Source organism: Sus scrofa, chromosome 6, assembly GCF_054392235.1.
Source record: "Sus scrofa isolate SSC_HxYL_T2T_F1_AM1 chromosome 6, Sscrofa_HxYL_maternal_Yorkshire_Landrace_v2.0, whole genome shotgun sequence".
Taxonomy (NCBI): Eukaryota; Metazoa; Chordata; class Mammalia; order Artiodactyla; family Suidae; genus Sus; species Sus scrofa.
Window position 1 is genome coordinate 92,755,890 of NC_139388.1, and position 6,000 is coordinate 92,761,889.

The window sequence follows — 6,000 nt, forward strand, 5'->3', positions numbered from 1 at the left end:
CCCCTGGGACCCAGGCCCAGCCACACTGCTCAAAGGACTTCCAGGCCAGCAGAATGCCACTAATTCGAGCCTCCTCTCCCCCTTTTGCCCGCCAAAGCCAGGTTTCTTCAAACTCTTGGGGCCCTCTGCCAAGTCACCCCCTAACTCTGACCTGGAGCACTAAGTGCCCTGGAAAGTTCCTGATGGCTCGCCTCCTGGGGGGAAGATGGAGGCTCTTGTATGCCCCATGTGCTCCTCTGGGATTTCCCAACTGAGTCCCCCCTAAAAGGGAGCCTACCTTTGAGGACCTTGACCAGAGTTCCTCCACCTCCCCAGCCTCTACACTTGAACCAGGATCTCAGAGGCCTTGGCCTTTTACTGATGCCCCTCTGGCCAGGGCTGATCCCAGAGCAGTCCAGTGGGGTGTCGAAGGATGGGTAAGGGAGGCAGGAGACTAACAGTTGCTGGCTCCCTGGACCCATTCTAGGTCTGAAGCTATCTTCTGACTTTATTATCCTGGAGGTTGGAGCGATGGCACTAGAACCTGTTCTGCATTTTCACTCTGGGGTTAGGAGCAGACTGGAGAGGGGGGTCTGATCTTGAAGAGAAACAGCCCAACACACCTGTCATTGTTGAGCATCACTAGGTGCCAGACACTCTATACAAACAACCTAGTATCATTTCTCCAAGCAACTATATGAGGCAGGTATCACTGACCCATTATTTTATGGAGGGCCAGCTGAGGTTCAAAAAGGTTATGCAGCTTGCCCAGGTCACACAGCTTGCCAACCTAGGTCATCCAATCAAAAGCTGAGTTCCTAACTATTTACTCAGCTCCATTACCTGGAGGTTGGGAAGGAGGGTGGGGGGCAGAGAGTAGCTGGACCTCACTTTGGGTTACACACACATCCATTCCTGGCTGGACCTATGGTTTTCTGAAGAATGATGGGGGAGGGGGAAAGAAGAGGCAGAGAAGAGAAGAAGTGGGGGAAATCTCTGGCAATCATGACCCTTCCCCATGCCCCCATCACAACCAGGGCATACCCTGCACAGTCCACACCGACCCTCACCCCTGTGGCAGATGGGGAAATGCTCCCGAGGTCCCAGGGCCAGGTAGACTCCCCCACTGCCTACTTCATGCCCAAGCCAGCCAGAGACCACTTTTGCCCCCACCCCACCCCCACCTAGTGGGTTCTGCCATGAGACAGACAGATAAAATCCCTGGGGACACTTGCCCAGCCAGACCATCTCAAATCCAGGGACCAGTCCTACTGATCTGTGCCTTATGGCTCAAAGGGCTCCTAAATTGTTGCTGGGATAAGCCCTCCACCCCCACCCTCCACCCCATCCCCAGAGTATATGGCCAGACAACCAAGGCTGTTCTGGCATGGTTAGCACGAGGGGGCACCCGGCCTCGCCCACCAATCTCCTCTCTCCAGGGACTTGCCAGCGCCAGTCCCGCAGCCACCGCTGTTGCCCGGGCTGCGGAAACCTAGGGTTGCCCGCGGGAGGAAAAGGAGCGGCGGGTCCAAGGCTGCGGGCAGGGGGCGCCAGAGGACGCCCAGGGGCCCGGCCGGCAGCTGGCGAGGCGGGCAGGCGGGCAGCATCTCTCGGCCCGGGAGCCCCTCCCCCCGCAGGCACCAGACCCTTCGCCTGCTCTGCACCGGCCGTGGCGCGGAGGACTTCCCTCGGACCCAGCAGACTGCGGGAGTGGCCACCAACTTCACAGCCTACATCCCACCTCCCCCCATCACGCCAGCCCCCGGGGCTGCGGGAGGGTGCGTTTGGTGCCCGGCTCCATACCCAGGGGTGGGAGGAGAGGAATGGGGGATGGACAGAGACTCCGACCAAAGATGAACAAGGAAGGCAGGGATGTGGGGCCAGTCGAGATCCCGGCTGAAGGGGAGGGGGCTCGGACCAGACATGGGGGACACGGCCCCAAGTCCAGGCTGAGGGGGAGGGGACTTGCAGCAGAGACTGGCAAGGGATAGCGGGACTCCGGACAGATATGGGGGAGGGGGCAATCAGGACAGAAATAAGAGGGGAAGCATGGTCCGCGTACCGACGCGGGGAAAGGCAGTAACTACGGGGCAGACATGGATGGGGACAGGAAGGACTCCGTGGAGAGATGAAGTGGAGGGGAGGTGCAGGGTCCGGCATCCAGACGAGGATTGGGAGATGGGGGAGACACAGTAAGCTGCAGGTTGGACAGAGGGGCTCTAATCAAGGGTGGTGGTCGCACCTCCGGATCCAGGCTTAGATTGGGAGAGAACAGAGACAGCGATGCGAGTCGGTCTGGGTCAGGACCGGGGGTGGGGCGAGGGGCTATGGCAGAGATGGATGGGGGGGTGGCAGAAAAGGGACTCACCAGAGATGAAGGGGACCTCGGCCCCAGGCTTGTAAGTTCCCCAAAAGATGGGAGTGGGTAGATGCTGAACGAACTCAGTTCGGGCGGGGGAGAATTTAGCAGAGGCGGGCTGGGGGAGCGCCCCAGTCCGGGCCGGTGCGGAAACTCGGGACCGCGCCGGGAGGGCTCGGTGAGGGGGCCGGGTCGGGGTCTGGGGCCGAGCACTCACCTGGGCGCCGTCAGCAGCAGGAGCGGGGGCCGGCGCTGGCGGAGGCGGCCACGGGGCGCAAGTTTGCCATCCCTAAGGCGGGGGCTTGGCCGGGCGCGGGGCAGCTCGCTGCAGCCGCGCGGAGGGCCGAAGCTCCCGCTCCGCGGAGCGGCGGGTGCAGAAAAGGCGCCGCGGAGCAGCGCGGGGCGGGCGGGCGCCGGGCCGGGCGCGGGCTCCTGCCACCGCCTCCTCGCCACGCCGCCCCCACCGCCCCCCCCCGCTCCCCCGCCCCCGAGCACCGCCCGCGCTGCTCGCCGCCTCCTATTCGCGGGCGGCGGCCGCAGCCCCGGGCTCTAAAAGCCGGCGCCGCATCCTCCTCGGTCTCCGCGCGCCGTCGCCGCCACCGCCGCCGCCAAACCGGGTTCCTCCGGCCGCTCCGGCCGCTGCCCGCAGCGCGCGCCGGGCCGAGTGACGGCCGAGGCGGGACGCGGCGCCTGCGCGGGCCAGGCCCGGGAGGGGGCGCGCGCCGGGCTGGGCGCGAGGAGCCGCGGGAGAAGGGGCGGGGGGGCGGGGGCGACGCGCGCCGCCTCCTGTTAAAGGGGGAGCAGCGCCAGCCGAGCCAAGCGCACCCTCCCCCTCCCCGCCCTGGGCCCCAGGCGCCGGCGCGGGAGAAGCCCCGGGTAAGCCCCCGCCCCTCCCTCAGCCTCCTGGACCGCAGCATGAGAAGATCCGCGGCGCCCCTCCGGAGATACCCCAAACCGAAGGCATCCTGCGCATCCGGGGTCTCCGGGGCCCCGAGGGCTGAAGCATTTGCTCCCCCTCCCCCATGTGCGCTACAAATTGCATATCCTTGTGCATGCAGGTGCCATTCGTGTGCGCTGAACTTTGCACATGCTTATGCATACAGGTGCCCTGGGTGTGCACTGCAATGTTGCCTGACTCTGTGCATGCAACTGCTGCACACATGCACAGTGCGTTAATGTGTGCTCAGGTCCAGAATGCATGTTGCTTGTTCCTGTGGGTAGGGATGCTATAGATGTGCAAGCTTACAAGTGCCACATATGTGCTGAAGGCTGTACGTCAGTGTACATATGTACACTGCAGTGTGATATATTTGGTGCATACTCTCGTAAACTCGGCAGCGTTGCATGTCGGTAGGCACAGGGAAGCTACACGTGTGCAGGGTGTTTCATGTTTTCCTGAGCGGCTGTCTATTCCCACAAGTGCCTTTCCGTGTGCCAGGGGCGCCCCCATGTTGCATCTGTTTGTGTAGAAGCAGCAGAAAGATATAGGCCTGCCCCCTCCCCATCCTGGCAGCCAGCGTGCTCAGGGACATTTGGGTGGGGCCAGAGCCCACACGGTAAAGGCGGCACTCAGGGAGATGCCTTTGGCTCCGGCCTCTGGTCCGGTGGGTGGTTTGTGGCCTGACCATGTTGCCACCAGAAAGGTGGGTAGACCAGGACACACCACTTCCGCCAAAGACAAGTAGGTTAATCTGATGGCTCTGGTCAGAGGAGGAGCCAGCAGGGGGCAGCTTTGCAGTGAGGGTGGGATGGTTTCAGGAACCCTACTTTCCGAAGGTTCTCTGGCCAGGAGGGTGCCAAACCTGGGGAGCAAGGAGGTCCCCAACCCCCCCAATCCCAACCCCACCCCTCCACTGAGGCCACTTGAGTTGTGTCTCCTGGGAGAGAGGGGCAAGATAAGACCACCTCTCACCAGGGGCAGTACCCATGAGAGAAAACGCGCCGTGTTCCCTCTGTCCCTCCCCTCTCCAGCAGTCCCGGTGACATTTGTCGTGAGTGATTGTGAGAGATTATCGACTTTAATGGAAGGAGGTAATAAGGGGCGATGAAGGAATCTCGCCCGTCACCTTAAGAGAATTTATGAGGCTGTATGAGGCAGGGAGGAGGGCTGGCACCTTTCCTTTCCCAGCAGGAGCCCAAGGAGGCCTGTGCCCTGGGTCTGGCACTGGCAGGCAGGGCTCCTAGGTTCTTGCTGGGCACCCTTAAGCACACCCCCAGGTCTCTGGGTTTGAGGCTCAGCTGCTGCTATGAAAGCCAAAGCAGGTGGGCCTTGCCCTCTGTCTGGTGTGTTCAGAGCCCCCCCAAGGGCAGTGGGAGATCCTGAGCCTCCTTACTTGGGCATTTCAGGGGGCAGTGGGATTCATGAAGAGGTGAGCAAAGGCGAGGAGAATGGCCAAGACGTGGGATACCCACAAGGATGTAAAGACAGGCCCTCAGAAGCTTCCGGGACCCTGTCCTCCACAGCTGCAGCTTCTTCCACTCCTACAGGGAGCCTGCCTTCCTCTCTATGAATATTCATGACTTTAGCATACCAGAGACCCAGAGCCCTGAGAAACCCAGGCAGGTCTCTTGCAGATGTGATGCAGCTGGATCCCTGAGGCCCTTCCCCCGCACATCCCCACCCCTCCAGGATCCAGCTGGGTGCAAGGTAATGGGAGGGCTGGTTCTGCATAGACAGCAGAGTTTTGTCTGTTTCTGTGTTCTGTGGTATTCCTCATACTTCTTCTTTTTTTTTTTTTTTTTTTTTTGTCTTTTCTAGGGCCGCACCCACGGCATGTGGAGGTTCCCAGGCTAGGGGTCCAGCCCCCCCCCCTGCCTACACCACAGCTCACAGCAATGCTGGATCCTTAACCCACTGAGCAAGGCCAGGGATTGAACCCACAACCTCATGGTTCCTAGTCAGATTCATTAACCACTGAGCCACGACGGGAACTCCAGCCCTCAGACTTCTTGACCTCATTTTTTCCGCCCGAGGAAAGACAGGTGGTCAGACAGAATGAGGGACTGACAGAGATGGAACCCCATGCCTGGGGGCTCACTGGGACAGGACGGGGAGATCAGCAAGGCAGGAGGGGCTGTGGGAGCTGGGAGGAGAGAGCAGGACCTCCCAGGGGTTGTGCAGAAACAGGCTAGATTAAGTTGAACCTCTGGAAGCCTCTCCCCGAGGTGCCTCCCTGCTCTGGGGCTTCCCCACCTCCTTTCCCAGGAGCCCCTGCCCTTCCAGACTCACTCTGGTGATAATGCTGCCCAGGAGGACTTGGAGTAATTACAAATCATTTCCATATTCAAATCCAGCTGGTTGAAGAGAAATTACTTCTCTGACAGCCCAGGAGAGGGTGGGAAGAACAAGTCTTAGCCCCAGGAAGAGCCTCCAGGGAGCCTGGGGCCGAAGCTGGGCAAGACAACGGGCACTGGCCAGAGCTTGAGCTCAGAGGGCTGGTGCAGAGAGAAGAGACATCCCCCAGCCGCCAGCCCCCACCCCACAGACTGTGACAAGGACAATGGCTCCAGCCCTTTAGTCCCACTGGGGTCCCTTCTTGGACCTCGGATGGGATGGAGGAGGGCAACTAGAAACCAGCCTCTTGAGAAAGTCCAGGACCTTGAGAAAGGTCCTTCAGCTTTCTGAGCCACTGCTTCCTTATCTGTGAAATGGTATAAATGAC

General features: G+C 60.9%; 1 protein-coding gene across 40 annotated transcripts in view; it reads right to left on the reverse strand.

Annotated features, from left to right (window-relative positions):
- ADGRB2 (adhesion G protein-coupled receptor B2) overlaps positions 1–2,803 on the reverse strand; it is a 37,394-nt gene extending 34,591 nt beyond the window's left edge. For all 40 annotated transcript variants that reach the window (XM_084959012.1, XM_084959010.1, XM_084959009.1 and 37 more), the window contains exon 1: positions 2,556–2,803. The gene's annotated coding sequence lies outside the window, so the exon portion shown is untranslated. The remainder of the gene's footprint in view (positions 1–2,555) is intronic.
- Positions 2,804–6,000: the final 3,197 nt, after the last annotated feature.